This window comes from Silene latifolia, chromosome 9 (assembly GCF_048544455.1).
Source record: "Silene latifolia isolate original U9 population chromosome 9, ASM4854445v1, whole genome shotgun sequence".
NCBI classification, from domain to species: Eukaryota; Viridiplantae; Streptophyta; class Magnoliopsida; order Caryophyllales; family Caryophyllaceae; genus Silene; species Silene latifolia.
In genome coordinates this window covers 171,974,588-171,994,349 of record NC_133534.1, presented here as the reverse complement: position 1 = coordinate 171,994,349, position 19,762 = coordinate 171,974,588, and the positions used below count along the sequence as shown (strand labels likewise).

The 19,762-nt window shown below is 32.7% G+C and overlaps 1 protein-coding gene and 1 non-coding gene across 2 annotated transcripts in view; both read right to left on the bottom strand.

Annotated features, from left to right (window-relative positions):
* The window catches only part of LOC141598370 (uncharacterized), an 85,940-nt gene that overhangs the window by 44,963 nt on the left and 21,215 nt on the right, over window positions 1-19,762 (bottom strand). The window lies entirely within an intron of this gene.
* LOC141603129 (small nucleolar RNA R71) lies at window positions 17,949-18,055 on the bottom strand. The gene has a single exon (XR_012525025.1). It is a non-coding gene; the product is annotated as a small nucleolar RNA R71 (small nucleolar RNA).

The window sequence follows — 19,762 nt, the reverse complement described above, 5'->3', positions numbered from 1 at the left end:
TTCTTCGCCGTAGACAGCAACACAATCACTACAAGCAATGGTATAGGAAGAGCATTAGTGGAAATATTCTTTTTATATGCTACTAAATAAATGATGGGCATCAGTTAAAATATTTGAGGATATCATAATAGTTTTCAATCTTACTCTATAGAGAATGTGTGGTCGTCTAATAAGCAGTAGTCAAGTACTTCTTTTCTTACTTTCAACAATCTTGCTAAAAGTGCTTGATTGTTCCTCATAAATTTGGATACAACCAGTATATAACCAGCTTTGCCACAGTTGTATGTGCACCCAAGACCATCTGAATTTCCTTTTCGACGGCTATCCAAGACACTAGTATTGCAATCATTGTCGTCTGGTCTTTTCAACCCTAAAGAACAGTTCAGGTGATGCTGCTGTTTTAGTACCAAATACAACTATGCTGTTTAAGAAAAAAATGAGCACCTAAGTAAAAGTAATTAACCTTTGATTTTTGACTTGGGTGTACAAACTTTCTTCAGACTGTCTGCTTTTGCTTTTCATCCTCTTCTCTTTTTAGCCTCCTTTTTTTCCAACAGGATTGGTTCCAATGATTCCTTTACTGTGTTGAAGTTTGCAACAGTATCCATTGTTTCAGTCCTGGTATGGTTATAATCACTGAAAACCAATGCCGCTCAGCTCGATATAATTTCCTCTTCATTTCATCATTCAAATCACAATCAAATACTTCCCCATCGTAAAACATCATGTGCAGCATCATAAATACCCAAGAGTCTAAGTTAAAATCATTTGTTTGCCACTTGAATTTCTTATTAACTAAGGGAAACATTTGCACTTTTTCTCCTTGCTTTATACCTTTGCTGCACATGTAACTCCCAAATGTCTTTGCCTATAAATTTTTGACAACAATTAAAAATCTCATTAATGTAAAGAAAATTTTCTCCAATTTAATAAAACACATCAATTGTAGTTTTGCAGTAAAGTTTGAGTTTACGACTTACAGCCAACTCAGCGAGGTAAAAAAACTCTGATTCTTCGAAGTTGTCATAGAGCCTATTGTCTAAGTAGTTCACTATCTCGTTTTCAAAGTTGATGCATATGCAGAAATAATGTTCGCTTATCAGCAAAGGCAGGAACACCTAATAAAGTTTGCGTGAAAGAATTTATCAGTTTAATCAGTAAATAAATGGCATAACACAAACAATTGCGACAATGCTAGTGTCTTCCCAGATCTGAATTTAAGTTCAATGGCTGCCTGCAAACATTTGTCCACGTATCCTATGCTCCAGCTATTTCTTTAGTAAGTATTTCCGTCGTCTCAAAGTCTTCTCCATTTAGCATTAATATTTTTTCTAGAGGTGTCTGTAACATTGCAATAACACAATAGGTTCCTTTCAATATCCCCTATTTACTAAATGGATAGGTGAACTCACAAGTTTTCCCTCCAAAAAGCATCTTTTTAAATAAGGAAGTTATTGATAATTTAATTGTATTCACTAAATAAGGAAATTAATAATTATAATGTATTTCATTATATAATTCTTTTCATTTAAATTAATCTTTTTATCAAATTATATAATCTCCACTAAACACTAAAATATTATATTTTAATTAAAGTATAAATAATATAAGACTATAAACTATTAAATTTTTTATTGATATTATTCTTTGATAATGACTTCACTCATACTATTCATACTATGTATAAACAAAAGTATAACTGGTTTTGATTACTTTCATAACTGAGAGAATTTATAAATTGGATCGTTAGCATTGTGGTATAAAAAATAACTTAAAAAAAAAGTATTTTAGCACATTACTCAATCCTCTTAGATTAATTTTCAGTTTTAATTTATTTTTTGCTCGAAACAAAAGATAATAACGAGAAAAATGAATAATTAATGAGATACCCCTATTATTTTACAGTTCAATTTTACTTAGTTTTTTTTGAATAATTTTACAGTTCAATTTTTTTCCTCAAAATATAATAACGGTAAATATGAAAAATTAATGAACGGTTACTTTAGCATGATTAAGTAATACAAAAATAAAAAGTCTATAAATACCGCGCATTCATTGCGCGGGATCTAAACTAGTTAATCAATATTACAATAACAACTGTCTTACACTACAATAACACAAACTTTTCAATCCAATATCATACTAATTGAAATTTTTTTCCATGTCTACAAATACAATATCACAATATATCCAATACAATATTACAAGATATCCATTTCAATTTCAGAACTAGTTTTATATTTCAGCCAATACATTATACAATATCACAATATAATACAATATTACGGCTAGTTGCAATATCACAACATTTACAATACAATATCACACTAATTGAAATAACACAAACTCTTCAATACAATATTAATCAATATTACAATAACAACTGTCTTACAGTACAATAACACAAACTCTTTAATACAATATCATACTAATTGAAGTAACAATTGACTTAAATTACAATAACACAAACATTGCATTACAATATCACATATTTTTGAAACAATTTTATCAGTCATGGTTTAAATTTCTTTTGCAGTCCTGGTTTAAAAATATTTTACAATAATACATACTTTTCAATAAAATATCACACTTTTAAGAAATAGAACTTACTGCATGTGCAAGCCTAAAGAAAATCCTTTTAGGTGCTGGTGCTTCTTGTTCCTTTTTTTATAACTCATTCATCAAAATTGACCACCATTCAATCACAGACGACTCAATCTTCACATTAGGCAATAATGATTCTATATCTGATCTTGAAATTACATGGTAAGTCCCATATGTTGCAACTGTTTCTCTGTCGTATATTATCAACCAAATTAAAGATCAATTTACTAATATGCTTAAAAATAGCAGTAAGCCTTTTAATTTTTTAGTGTTTGAAAATGGACTTACGTTTTCTCAATTTTATGATCGTGAATGAAACAATAATCCATCACCTCTTTGTGTTTCTTCAAAACCGGTTCAAACAACTGTCTATTTCCCACCAAGAATTCTGACAGTAGTCTCATTTGCTTATCTGGTTGTCCACATTGTACGGTACAACCTAAGTTCTGAGATACCAACAGTGCACATTCTGGTATAATCTTTGAGTGGAGAAAATAGTCACTAAGTAAACTCCTTGACTCACTTGTTTCTCCTTTTTGAACAGTTGTTGTTTTGCCTTTTTCATTGTTTTCACTTGCATGTGCATCTCTTCTACGAGAATATACGACTTCCTCACTAATTTCTTCATTTTGTACATTCATATCAGCTAATATCTCATCCAAATTAGGGCACTCTTTCATATCCCCATAAATCATGTCATCAATGATTACTTGAGAATCCATTTGGAGGTCTTTATCAGTACAACCACCGTAGGACTTGTCCAATTCTTTATACTGAGCTTTCAACATCTCAGTCCATACGTCGATTGATGGCATCCTTTGTGAATAATCTTACATTTCTTTTGCCCTCAGTACCAAACAGTCGATAAAGCTATGGTAGAATGGATCTTTCATAAAAGGTAGTGTTTGAGGAATTTGGCTGCCAAATTGACCTTTTTATGTTGTATTTTTCTTCTACCTTATCATCATTGCCATCAACAGTTTTTTCACCAGTCTCTTCTACAGTATCTTCCTTGGGAGGACATTCAGCTGCTTCGGTTTTATCACTTCTCAGTTCATCTGATTTTGTATCATTTCCAACATGTTCATCTATCTTTGAGTTGAACTCTTTCATATTATCAGTGTATCTTTTGTAAAACAATGTTGAATCCCTCGTCATTCTCAAAAAAAAATTCATGAATTTCCTAGCAATTTAAAAATCATAATACAATATCAAGGTCACATCTATAAATTAATATTGTAATACTAGTAATACTAATAAGGTTTAAGAATATCATAAAATATCTGAAAAGATAACATAGTTATAAAGTTTGTCTTACATCTAATGCGCTTCCTCTTATTTCTTCGTCACTTTGTATCCCAGGAGGCAATTTGATCAACATGTATCCCTTTGGTATTTCAGTTTCAGTCTGAGGTTGAGTTTGAGTTTGAGGTCGCTGATCTTCTTGATAACCTGGCTGCTCACAGATAGGGTAAACAATTTTAGACGGGACAGCATTCCCCAATGCACCTGTCGCCAACTCGCTTTTAACTTTTTTTGTCAACTCTTTATGATCCCAGTGTCGAATAAGCGGTAGGCTGTGGGCTAACACATCCCCTTTAAAATTCACCCTATGCAAATAGCATATCATTAACACAAGTATGCATCTAGTAATATTACTTGTCTTTTTGGTCCCCTCCTTAAAATTACCAACACCCTCTACCAACTGCTCAAAAACATACAAACTCCAGTCACAATTTTTTATGTTTGGTACATCTTCAACAGCTTCTTGAAATCATCACCCGACTCATTGCATCTCATTAATCTATCATGCACAATGTTCAACTTAATAGGGTCTGCCTTACTCTCTAATCCAAATTTTCTTCGCCACTCAACTTTCAATTCATCGTCAGCAGTAACTTTGCAATTACCAGTCATAGTTTTCCGCACCCTAGGACCAACCCTAGGAAGCAGGAATACATCATGTACATCAACTTTGCTTAACAAAAACTCGATCTTTTTCACCCTAAACATGTAGCTGGTATGCTTGAAAGCTTTTATAAGCAATTCAACAATCCCTCTAGGAATCTCCTTAATAAGTTTTAAATGCAACAAGCCTCCAAAACCAATTTCTTCCACTGCCTTCTTTTGCTCATCATTAAGCTCACTAATAAGCTCAAACAGCTTGTTTGGCCTACACTTTGTTACAAATTTGTGCTCACTTTCATGTCGACCAGTTTCTTTTTTCCTTTGCTCAATCACGTCCATAATTTGTAAACCATCCTCATTTTCATTTTACACAATCATTTTGTTTTGATCAGAGGTATCTCCCATCACCACATTTGGAGCTCTCTTTGTTGGTTTGTTTTTTTTGGTGGTGTTTTTTTGGGACTTATTATCACCTATAGCTTTTCTCTTTTTACAAGGTCTTTTTGTAGGAGTTTCTGTAAGTGCCAGCGTGTTCATGACTGTATTTGTTCAAAAACCTGAGACAAATTATATCAGTACAAATATCATATAGTACTACTGTTAGGGAAGCTAGGTAGATCAATTTTTGCATAACACAAATAATTCAATACAACATGAAAATTTTTTCCATGTCTACAAATACAATATCACAATATATCCAATACAATATCACAACATATCCATTACAATTTCACAACTAGTTTTATATTTCAGCCAACACATTATACAATATCAGAATGTAATACAATATCACAGCTAGTTGCAATATCACAACATTTACAATACAATATCACAACTAGTTATAGTATTAGACAGTACACATAATAAAATCTCACAATGCATTCGAAGATACGTTTTTCTCGTGTTCTTCATCTATTATCTGTGATGTTACATCTAAATGCAAATTAAATGAACTAGAGAAATTTTGCGAAGCAGTAATACACACAAACACGATCAATAATATGAAAGTAGATGAAAATTAATCGATTTTATCAATTAATTCATGCGAATATTTTGCATGAAGATGTTAAAATAATTGCACAATATTTCTGAAACCCTAGCATGAACATTTTTCGGATTTTGCCCAAATTATATGCATGTCTATGTTATAAAAACATCTTAACAAAGAATCAGACAAAATATATTGAATATTTAAACCAATGATCAATTATTTCTGTAAAATATGCCTAAAATGGAAAATCGGAAGAATTTAGGGCAAAAATTGTACCTGAATTCAAAGAAAAATGCGATGATATGCAACAACGATTCGTATTCCTTCGTAATCTTGATTGATTCACCAATTTAATCAGTATTTTCTTCGATTTTTCTTCAATTTTAAGAGAGAGAAAGTTGTAGTAGAAAATGAAATATCAATCAACTAATTTTATGTTTGATGTCGCGCGTTTTTGTTTTTTTGGTTTGATTTTTTGCGCGTGGTATTGTATTGAATAAAGTGTGTTATTTCATACTGTCCTCAATCCTCAAATATATAGCCGTCCTCACGGATCCCGCCTATATATATATATATATATATATATATATATATATATATATATATATATATATATATATATATATATATATATATATATATATAGAGGCGGGATCTCGTGAGTTGGGTTCTTATGGTGAGTTGTGAGTTTGAAAAATCTCAACCATTGAATAAAGTGAGATCAACGACTGACATCAACTGTTTTAATAACAAATTAAAATCCTTATATCCCAACTCCAAGGGACACGCAGACCTCCAACTATCAACAATAGTCATTCATAACTTTACACCTACTGTCAACAGTCTCAACATCAATGCCGACAACCACTAACGGACTGAGGACGGAGCTCCGTCATGAACCTCGTCAGCGATCAAGCGCAAGTTCACCGTACCGTCGCTGCTTTTCCTTATATTCTCCTTTTTTTTTGTCCGGATTATCTTAATTAATCTCGTCTCCGGCGTACTACTCGCACCACCTCCAAAATTAGAGACATTTTCGACCAAAATGGAATCCATTGGACTCGAAATATTGCAACAATGTCATTAGTGTGGTTAGTGTTTTGAATTTTTTCTTCGTTTTGCATAAATCTGCGATTTAAATCACAATTGTTTTAAAAAAATGAGATGTATTGTTTTCATGGAGGTGCGTCGGCGTGGTGCGATTTGATATTTGACGGAGTTTTGAATTTTCGTTCTCCGGAGTTCCGTCATCAATTTTTCATCAATTTTTTTACCTTTTTTTTCATTTATTTGTTATAATGTTCATATTTTGTTCGAATTTTTCAGATTTATATTGTTGTTGAATTGTATATGGATTAATAGTTGATTAATCGAAGTATGGGATTGATTGTTTTTGGTACTTTGAATATCTTGAATATCTTGTGTGGGATTGATTGTTTTTGGTACTTTGAATATCCTATCTTTATAAATGTTTCGACAACTACTTTCATTTTTATCTGTGGTATTGTTGTGATAACCCCCACCTTATGCTGAGTTTCTGAGAAAGTCGCACCTCGGCTCTCAAATGCTCTAAACTTCTGAAGGAAGGTAGGATTTAACAGTTTCCCGAGTCACCGTGGGGAATAACTTGAACATTGTCTTGGAGCATTCTGTGGGTGCATGTTGGTTGTGTTGCTATTGACTAGTCACATATCAAACGATAAAGACGAGTATTAGGCCATCTTTTGTTGTCGGTCGTAGATCGTTGTAAGGGGCTAAGGGAACTATGGCTCAAAACCAGTGCAGATTGTTAAATTGAGCAGATTCACTGTCTGAGTGTCTGTCAGTAGAGTAAGAACACAGTACAGTACACTGCATGACTCAATAACAAATTCACAAACCCCTTAATACTTCTTGATCACGGCGAAGTGAACCGGCGAAGTGAACGGGATTGGATTATCAGATACTAATGGTATGTGAGTATGTGACTGTTGTAATTCAACAACATGCTGTACATACTAACTTTAGGATGCACACAATTTTTTGGGTGATAATGTGATATTCATAGTGAAGAAGAATAAAGGTGATGGTTGTAACTTGCAAGTTAAATGTCGTGAGTGAAATAGACTATCAAAATGTCGTCTCAAATTCCGTCTCGTCTTGCTTTTGACTCGCTTCACTTTATTTTCCTCCTTGCTTTCCGTCTCACCTATACATAATAACAACATAATAACACTACAATAACAACACAATCACCCGGGGAAAAAAAGAATAAAAAAATTAAAGTAGTAAAAAAAAATCAAATTGACACCGGAATAACATCACAATAACACCAGAATAATAGCACAATAACATGCGGTAAAAAAAAAAAGTAAAAATCAAAGTAGTAAAAAAATTAAAGTGACACCGGAATAACATCACAATAACAGCAGAATAACAGTAGAATAACAGCACAATAACACGTGGTAAAAAAAATAGGAAAAAAAATCCAAAGTCCTAAAAAATAAAAGTGACAGCAGAATAACATCACAATAACAGCAGAATAACAGTAGAATAACAGCACAATAACACGTGGTAAAAAAAAAAAAAGAAAAAAAAATCAAGGTCGTAAAAAAAATCAAAGTGGCACCGGAATAACAACACAATAACAGCACAATAACATGCAGTAAAAAAAGAGTAAAAAAATCAAAGTAGTAAAAAAAATCAAAGTAGTAAAAAAATCAAAGTAGTAAAAAAATCAAAGTGACACCTGAATAACATCACAATAACAGCAGAATAACAGTAGAGTAACAGCACAATAACACGTGGAAAAAAAAAATCAAAGTCGTAAAAAAAAAAATCAAAGTAACAGCAGAATAACATCACAATAACAGCGGAATAACAATAACATGTGGTAAAAAAAGAGAAAAAAAATCAAAGTCATAAAAAAAATCAAAGTAAAAAAAAGCACAATAACAGCATAATAACACGAGGTAAAAAAATAAGAGTAAAAAAAATTCAAGGAAAAAAAAAATTTGGTACAAAAAGAAAAAGAAAAAAAAGGTAACATAATGAGAAAATTAGAGAAAAACATAAGAGAAAAAAAAAATCAAAGTTGTAAAAAAAAGCATAACAACACGAGGTACAAAAGGAGATAAAAAAAATTAAAAAAAAAAAAAAAGAGTAACACTAGAAAAAAAGAGAAAATAAGTAAATGACAGTGATTTTATATGACATGTAAGATTAGATCTTGGCCATTCATCTCTAATATAATCTAGTGGCTGAGATTTTCCAAACTCACAACTAGTGGCTGAGATTCCCCCAACTCACAACTCACCATAAGAACCAAAATCACCAAATCCAATCTATATATATATATATAGAGGTGGGATCCGGTGAGAACGCACTAGATACCTTAGAATATATATAAAAGGTGCACTTTTTTTTTTTTTTTTTTTTTTTTTTTTTTTACCAAATCTCATATACACTTGTAACTAAAGTAGGTACACTTTTTACCAAAATTCTATATACGCATTTTAGGAATGTAGATACTTTTTTTTTTTTTACCAAATCTCATATACACTTTTAACTAAAGTAGGCACACTTTTTACCAAAATTCTATATACGCATTTTAAGAACGGTGAAAACAAGCTAGATACATTAAAAAATATATGTTAGATAAATTTTTTATTTTATTTTATTTTATTTTATTTTTACCAAAAATTAGATGCACTTTAGACATTTGTAGGTACACTTTTTTCATGTATCCTAGATACACTTTATAACATTCCAGATACATTTTTTTCCAAGTTTTTTGTACAGTTACTAGATACATTAAAATACATGTTAGATAAGTTTTTTTCATAAATTCTCAAATACACTTTACGCTATTATAAATACGCTTTTTACATGAATTTTAGATACATTTTATGACTATGTAGATACATTTTTTTCTATACTAGATACAATTATTTCAGCTTATAATTTAAAAAAGAAAAAGGAAAAAAAAAAGAATACCTATATATACACATAATATTATTCATGATACATTAATATGATACCAAGATACACAAATCTAATATGACTTAGATACAAAAAAGTCAACCCCCAAATTAAATAAAAATCCCCAAATTTAAACCATAATTACAAAATATCAATTCACCACCTTAACTACCACTGCACCACCACCATGCGCCCCTGACCAACACCACCACTGCCCCCAACGGCCAGCCGCTCCACTATCGCCGCCATTACCGACCTCAGACGACGGCGCCTGATTACTTACTGAGGAACTCCGACGACCACATTACTCATAAGAATAATGAATTAATGACATTTTATTGCCAATTACAAAACAAAATCAATACAAATTCATAAAATGGCAGATGACCAACACCACACACTCCACCCTCGCTGGACTCAACCATTGCCAAATTTACCTGAGTTACCACCGTCTACTACCACTCACCAATTATCACCACTCTTGCTTCATTTCTGCCGGCGACATTACTGAAGCCAAAGATTTCGCCGAAAAATCGAGATCTGAAGAAGGATAATAATCGATATCTGGAGTTCGAAAATTGGCGGTTTGAAATGTTTAATGGATGCTATTAAGTTGTGGTCGGCATCAGGTAAGTTTGCGACATCGACTTGAGATGTCAGAGATGCAGATGATGGTCCATGCCGACAACGATCAAGTGCACGTGCATGATGATGATGGCGTTATCGTTCGTAGACGGCGTTAGTAATGGTGCCTCTGTCGCGTGTGCTCGCCGGAGTTGTCGACCGTCGTCGGAGACAGCGGCAAAGTGGTAGGTGGTGATGGGGGATTTGAAGGGTTGTTAGGAGTTGAGGAGAAATGAAGTTTGGTTGTGAGCATCTAATAACGCGCGTGAAGTTTTATTATAATGGTCGTTCTCACCGTTCTCACCGGATCCTAGATATATATATATATATATATATATATATATATATATATATATATATATATATATATATATATATATATATATATATATATATATATATATATATATATATATACACAACCGGGTTGAAACGCCGTGGATGCGCCACGTGTCAACCAAGCATTAAATACAAGTATTAATTACAGATGAACATTAAATATAGACTTAATAAATGCTACATAAATCTCAGCAAATTAAAGTATTAATTAGAGTTTAATAAATGTATTATAAAATTAGATATAACAATTACGGTGATTTGATTTATTTAAATTTATATAAAAAAAATTTGATAAAAATTCTAAAATGTAAATAAATAGGTTTATATAGTGTGATAACGAGTATGTGTACGAGTATGTATGTACACAGTGATCGTGAGTGCATTTGAATAATCAAAATACAAGTAATGATTATTAAATAATATAGTATTATAAACGACATGAAAAAGTAGAAAAAACGTTAAAATATGTATACGTCAAGTGTAAATATTGATTATGACTAGCTAAATATTACTTTTAGTTAAATATTTTATATGTTATCTTTTAAATACTTTGAAGTTAAAACCTCAAAAAATATTATTTGAGAAAGTTTAACCTATTTTATTTACAGGTAAACTCTTAAACATCATTTATATATAGTTGTTTAAGAATACAAAAAGGTGCAATTCTTATAGATATGTATGGCACATAACACATCCAAGATACAATCAAAACATTTGAATAAGTTGAGTTTGAACTCTATATGTTTGATACATAAATATTACACGTTATACATAAAAAACTAAAAATTACATAAAATTATATTCACATCATTTTGAATAAATATTAATTGATTTGGAACATAACGTATCGTGAAATGTTATAATTTGAGAACTTATTGTTGATTGTTGCATTATTTGAATAAATTTTAATTTAATTAATATGATATTTGATCAGTAACAAAATAATTTATAAAACGTTGATCATGCATAACTAATTATCACTTTTTTTTTTAATTAAAATTGTATGTATTTTATTTTAAAATATTGAAGTTAAATCTAAAAAAATTAAATTTGAGATTTGAAACTTTTTAAATGAAACTTTAGTGTTTTATAAGTGAAACTTTAATTATGAGTGTAACTTTAATTTTCTACGATTGTAACTTAATCTTTATGGTCATTTTGAAAATAAAAATACAAATTTTATGAGATACAATGTAATTTTAAATATATAAATTTGATTTTTGGGTGAAACTTTAATACTTTACGAGTGAAACTTTAATGCTTAAAAGTGTAATTTTAGTTTTTTAGGCCATATCTACTATAAATATTTGAATTTATGAAATAATTTAATTGTGACTAATATTTATTTAATTTAACTGATTTTTGTGTGTAACTTTAATGTTCTAGGAATGTAACTTTAACGCTTAAAATTGTTGCTTTAGTTTTTTAAGCCATTTTTAATATAAAGTTTTGAATTTGTGTAATAATGTAATTGCGACTAATATTTATTTAATTACACTGATTTATGAATGAAATTTTAATGTTATACGAGTGAAACTTTAATGCTTAAAAGTGTAACTTTAGTGTTTTAAGACCATTTTTAATATAAAAATTTAAGAGTCTATCGATCCGAAATACTCAAGAGGGGGGGGGGTTGAATTAAGGATTAAAAACTTTGACCTACTTTTCGATTGTAAGAGTATAATTAATTATTTAAAGTTTATTGATTAAACTTTAACTAATTAACCAACTAACGAGTTAAAACAATGCAAATAAACGAAAGAGAAAGAGAGGCACACAGATTTTTGAAGCGGTTCAGTTTCACAAATCGAAACCTACGTCCACTATTCTCGATTAATAAATTTAGTACTTTTCTACGGATCACAAATTTACTAACCCAACTCGTACAACTAACTCTAGTTGTAACTCAAGTGAGTACCGTTAAATACTCGAGTGACTAACTTACGCAAATAAGAAAGCACTAATGATTCTACTAAAAGTTCACGTTAATGAACGAGTAAGAAATCGATTAAGCACTATTATCTTATAACGATAACAATAAAAATGAATGCACGAGTTTATAATATACACGACCTTTTCAAAAAAATTACAAAACGGATTTCTTGCTTTAAAACACGGTTTTTGCTTTTTGAAATAAATTAAAGTTATGCTTAAAGGTCTTACTTTCAATGTTGCAAAGTGTAGAGTATTTATAGAACAAGAGGAAGCAAGGCACACGGTTTCATTGAAACCCTAGAGGCCGAAATATAAGATATGTAAACAAATCATATCTTAATATTTTTATCCATAAAATCTTAGGAAAAGATATAAGTTGTTAATAGATTATCTTATCATATATTCACCTAATATTATTTCCTTAAACTAGATATGCCGAATGAAGATAAAAAAAAATCATAACAACTTTCCTTATTTTATTTAAGCAATGTCTTAGAAAAGATATAGGATAATCATAAGATAAGCCAATAAAATATATACTTAATATATTTTCCTTAAATCTAAAGATAGCCGAAATATATGATATGTAAACAAATCATATCATATTATTTATATCCCTAAAATCTTAAGAAAAGATAGTGAATAACTAAAAGATAACTTTATAATTATTCTTCTATTATCTTTTCCTTAAATTTTAAGATATGGTAAGATTTTTCATAACAAAAATATTCTTATCATATATAACCATATCAAGTTAAATATAAAAGATATGTTAAGATAATTCTATAGAATAAGATCTTAACAATAAACAACTTTTATCCTTAGGCTTACACGAAACCAACATGGCTCATATGCCTCGTTTTTCGTGAAAACCCTAGCTTGATATTAGGTTAGATTTAGGGTTTAAGAGTATGCAATATTAGAAACCCTAATTAGTAATATGACCCAACTCACAAGTTGATTCAACATAATTACTAATTATAAGATTAAAATAAAACCACACTCAATATGATTGTGGGCTTCCTAGTTAAATAAATACTTTTTTTGCAAAAACATTTAAAAGAGACAAAAACATTTTTCAAAAACAATTTAAAAACATTTTAGTCGTGTATTATGTAAACTTGACATCTAAATGTTATAGTAGAAGAGCTATAACATTGAGCTCTTATATAAGAAATGTTATAGATGTGAAGCTATAACTTTACCAATTTAAGAAGTGCACTCTAACGTTACCATTACGAGATAATCACCTACGCTATTCTAATCTTCTTAGGAGATCTTCGAGTGTAGGCTACTTCATCAATCAAGCTTGATCAATCTTTAAATGAGCTTCATCTTCTCATGAATGCTTGAATAATTCTTTCACTATCTTGTAATATCTTGATCCTTGATTGAGGGTTTGATCATAATATAAACGCATCATACTTCCATCACAATTCCTTAATGCTTGCGATTAGTAAGTCCAATCTAAAACACTAAATAAACAATTACGCGCAACGAGTATATAAAATATAAAGCACTCTTGACATCATCAAAACATACACATATATATCTATATGGTTCAACAAATTCCCTCTTTTTGATGATGGCAAGTCTCCTGAAATTGTGACTAAGTATATAGTTCTCCCTCAATATAATACCGTCATCTTTATAGGTAAAGATTAATGCAAGATCAAACAATTATATACAAGACCGAAACTTTAAGGTCTTTAAGAGACAATAGGTCTTGACAAGGAGCAAGCTTAGGCAAATACTAAATCATGGTCATTTCTTCCCCCTCTTGACATCATCGAAAAGACGAGAACAGACATAAAACGACTAGAATGATATCAACCGAGGCAAGAAATATATATTAATCAAAGCATATATTATAGCATAAGAACGACTTCAACATAAGCAAGCCCTACATATAAAGTGTGTAATACAAACCAAGTTGAGTACTGATTTTGTAGGAGAGAAGGAAAGTAGTCACTCACCTAACTACGACCTACAGAAGCATGCATACAATCTAACATGATAGATATCTCTAGTAACCGTACATATACACTCCTACCAACCGAGGTCCAAAACACATGCCAAGGACTTACATATGAATGTGAGAAGAGGTAATTGGGTAAGAAGGGGCAAAATAATTTGGATATGTGGAGGTAAAAGCCAAGCTAGCACCGATCACAACCAAAAGTAGCCATATTTCACTTTCCAACCCAACCTTAAAGATGATGCACCATGCCAAGTACCGCACGCACTCACTCACATCAACAAGTACTTCTCCTCAAGTAATATAGAAATGAATAAGAATAGGAGTAATAAGAGATTCTGCATTTCCATCTTTTATAATAACATTTTTCTCCCTTTTTTGTTTTTTTTATTTCATTTTTTTCAGTCCATCTTTTTCTTCCTTCCTTCCAATATTCATCACAACACCAACAAAATTGACCACAACAAGACTTCCAAACTTACCAACAAGACTAGCTTGACAAGGGTAGGCCATATGGAATGTAGTTGAATAAATAGGTCAAAACAAGGCAAATTTGGTTAATGTGAGGTTAGTAGGTAAAACGTAAAGGAAGGGTCGCCTCTCCACTTGTGTCACCACCACAAACCCGAGTGTATACAGATAATAAGAGACAAATTTCATGCTTATGCAATTTGATGTTACATGCCATGTAAGGAGTACTAATCACATCCTAAATGAAACCAATCATGAATGTCATTGGTTTATGAAGCTCTAAACCTTAGAATGTATATGTGATGAACAAGAGTTATGCTTTGTATACAACACAAAATATAATAGACAAGCAAACGGAATATTCTTATAAGATAATAAAATACTATATAAGAATGTACTTGCAACGGAAAATACGAACATAGACATACAATCTTGTCAAATCTAGTCAGTCATACGGGAAATAAAATATTTATGACAAGTTTAGTTGCCACCAATTAAACCAATTTCCAATCGTAAAGTCTCAAAACGTCCTCTAGCTAAAGGCTTTGTCAAAATGTCTGCCCATTGTTTTTCAGTACTACAAAATTCGAGTTTTATATTCCCTTTTTCAACATGGTCACGTATAAAATGGTGTCTAATTTCAATGTGCTTAGTACGCGAGTGATGTGACCAATATTTGAGCATATTTAGTCCCCGAATTAGCCTCGTTCCTATGCTTTTTAGTGCATAATTGGGTCATTTACTATCTTTAGTCCTTTGTTTTGCATATTCTTTGAGGTTTTGTTTCCTTGGTAGGAGAGGAGTGCAAACCTTGCATTTTAATGGCAAAATGGAGCTAAATTGATCGAATCTAATGACCAAGCATCAAAATGAAAACAAGACTAGAAGGCCTTTGTAAATAATGGGCAATGATGAAGACGATCCTTGCATCTCCGACAAGATCCTTGAGGATTGTTGGAAGAAGAAAAGAAGAAAAGAAGAAAAAGCTTGCTGAACTAGAATCCGGCCGTCGCAGCATCGGGACGCTCGTCCAACCTCCACAATCCGAGCGTCCCTCCAGCCAATCCGCTCGTCCAACACCTCCACAATCCGAGCGTCCCTCCAGCCAATCCGCTCGTCAATCCCCCACAATCCCCTCGTCCCGACCCCTTGGCCGCTCGGATTGTCATCCAGTACAGCACGCCTTCTCCTTGTTCTACTCGGGATGTGCATATTTCTGAAAGACTAACAAAAAGGAGACTCGCATCTTTCTTCGAGAGGAGCATTTCCGCAACTTTTCTTAAGGGTCTTAATCTTCATTTAAGCCCTTAGTAACCCTAATTTATGTACCTAATCCCCACTATAAATACCCCATTGTACTAATTAGATTAGAAAAAATCCTTAATATAATTTATGTTCTTCTAATCTCTCTTTAATCTTATAATCAACTTTTAATTAGGCATTAATACAAATCTCATTTCCTTAATTTCTCTATTGTTCATCATTTATTTTGGGTAATTGAAGATTATTTAGGGTTTATTTGGAGGATTGACAACCTTCCAATCATTCATCAAGTACTTCTATTACTCTTTGCTTATTATTTTGGAATCATCATTAGGTATAATTCTCTTAATCCCTTTTTAATTATTGTTAATCATCTTCATTTATTCATCATGTTTTGCTTTGTTAATATGATTGACAACCTTGTTAGCATGTTAAACTTGATAATGAGTGAGTAGTTTCCTTAACTAGGGTTAATGGGGAATTAGGGGAAACCAACATAGGGGATGATTCATGCTTAATCTAATATGTTCACATAATTTATTTGCTTGGTTGTTGTGATCTCAATTTATGCACATGTTATGTTTGATGAAATGCGAGCCTATGAATCCTTGCATTTTTTACCCATCACTTACCTTTTCAATGAGACTTGTAAGACATAAACCAACTCGAGTCTCATTAGACCATGCATATAGTTGAGTAGGGAGGATTAAGTCGACTTGTAGGTGTTGTACAATCTAATCGATTCGGCTCCGGGACCCAAACCTTCCTAGGATTGTAAGATATAAACCAACTCGATCCTATCACAACAATAATTGCTTGCTTATAATTTGAGAATATGTTTGTATGATCAATTCCCATGAATCCCCTATGAACCCATGACACCCTAGTGCTTTTAATCGATTGTTTACATCTCATCTTAATCATCTTGCTTGTTCATTTACATTGTTATTTAGTTTAGTGATCTTCTTATCTCAACCCAAATTGTGACACCCTTAGACAGCACTACTTGCAATCGAAAATTCTACATCAATACCCGTCCCTTGGGATCCGACCTTTACTTACCTCTTTACTAATAGTAGAGTAGTTTGTGAAGTTATAAATATTGTTTTGGTCTAGGTGCTCCTAACGACAAGTAACCGAAAAATATAGTCCGACCAAAAATGGCGCCGTTGTCGAGGACGGTGTTAACTTGATTTGATTTTCTTGGATTGTTATTAGTTGTGTCTTTCTTTGCCTTGGGGAAGTAAAACTCCTCAAGGTTTGTTCTAATTGTTTTCAAGTTTTTTGATATTTTGCATGTCTAGAAGATCACAAGGTAACTTGTTACCCATTGATCACAAAATTGAGAGAACTTTGACAACCAATAGAAGACTTGCTAGAAATACTTTGAGAGGTATTGGTGAGGTTGTAGATATTCAACCAAATACTATCGAGTTCATCAACCCTTTTGCAAGAGAAGGTGAGGAGAACCCAACACAAAACCCACCACAAAATTAACCCACAATGCCTATGTTTTCATCACATTCCGTACCAACCGAGGAGAACCTACCCAATGGTACTCCCACACCATAACACTTGACCGGAAATTTCATTGCAAAATGTGCATTTATCCAATTAATCGAAAGAAGCCAATTTGGGGGGATGCCTAGTGAAGACCCTCATTCTCACATGGAGACTTTTTGTGATTATTGTGATGTGATTTCACAAACCGGAGTGACTCAAGACCAAATTCGATGGGTCTTATTTCCTTTTTCTGTAATTGGTACTGCGAAACAATGGTTAAAAAGCCTTGATAAGGCTACTCTTGGAATCGACTCTTGGAAGAAGTTGGCTCTTGCTTTCTACAAAACGTTCTACCCTCCGGAAAAGACTAACATGCTAAGAGCTCAAATCACGGGTTTTAAGCAAAGGGACGAAGAATCTTTGTATGAAGCTTGGGAGCGATTCAAAGGAACTTGTCGCTCATGTCCTCATCATGGACTTAGCGAGTGGTTCTTGGTACAACAATTTTGGAATGGTCTTTATGAAGACTCCCGAAACATTCTCAACATGGGATCAAATGGTATGTTCACCGAAGTTGACGATAATCAAACTTGGAACAAGATTGAGGAAATGGCGGTCCATAACTCACAATATAGTAGATCTCGCAAGGCTACTAGAGGAGGAAAGCATGAAGTGGACTCTATTACTCAATTGGGTGCTCAACTTAGTGCTCATATTGATACCATCAACTTGAAGTTTGAGAAGGCTATCGCTAAACTTGAAGAAGCCTCAAAATCACCAAAGCAACATGTTAATGCCATGGTGGCATCTTCATCAATTCCAAGTGGAATATGTGATAATTGTGGAACTTTGGGACATGACCAAAGTGAATGTAGGGGAACAAGTGAGCAAGTGAATGCTTTCAAGCATACAAGAGTGGTACCCCTTATTCCAACTATTACAATGAAAACACCAAATTCCATTCAAATCTCTCATACAAAAGCCAAAATGTTCAAAACCCTCAACCAACATACACCCCACCTCCAATGAGAAACAAAAATCAAAGACCCTTTTACAACCAAAACCAAGGTTACCAATATCAAACTTCATACAATCAACAAAATGACCAAGGTTTTGATGTTCAAAAAGCGGTCCTCCAAATGCAAAAGAATCAACAAGAATTTTTCACTCAAATGCAAAAAGATAGCCAAGCAAAAGACATCACCATCAACAACATCCTAGCCCACACAAAAATGTTGGAAACCCAAATGACGCAATTAGCATCTTCGAGCTCTCAAAGACAAAAGGGGCAATTACCACCTCGAGGTAATCCCCCAAGACATGAATCGGTTAGTGCCATCGACTTGAGGAGAGGTACAAGATATGAAGAGCCAAAGAAGCAAGTTGAGGATGACATTGTGGAGACTAGTGACAAGGAAAGAGTTGTGCAAAGCTCAAGGAAAGAAGAACCCAACAATCAAGAAGTTTCAAAGAAGAATGAAGAAAAGGCCAAAGAGAAGGAACCCATTGTGATTAGACTTCCTTTTCCAAGTCGCCAAGCTAAGCCTAAGTTTGATGACCAACTTGGAAAATTCATGGAGATTGTGAAGAATTTAGAAGTCTCGATTCCATTCACGGAATTAATCAATCACGTTCCGGCCTATGCAAAGTATATGAAGGATATTCTTACAAAGAAGAAATCAATCCGGAAGCTTGAGACTATTGCTTTCACTAAAGTAAGTAGTGCTATTCTTCAAGGGAGTTCACCTCCAAAGCTCAAAGATCCGGGAAGTTTCTCCATTCCATGCACTATTAGTGACACTACAATCAACAAAGCTTTATGTGACCTTGGGGGCAAGTGTTAGTGTCATGCCATATTCGGTTAGCAAGAGGCTAGGAATGGGAGAACTCAAATGCACCACATCACGCTTCAAATGGCGGATAGATCAACAAAGACACCTTTAGGGGTATGGGAAGATGTTCTTGTGAGAATTGGAAAATTCTTCATCCCGGTGGATTTCGTTATTGTTGACATGGAAGAAGACTCCAACATTCCTATTATCTTAGGAAGACCATTCTTGCACACCACGGGAGCGGTGATTGATATGAAGCATGGAGAGCTCACCCTTGAAGTGGGAGATAAAACCATCACTTTCAATCTTGACAAGACTATAAGAGCTCCCCGATTGCATGAGCCATGTTTTATG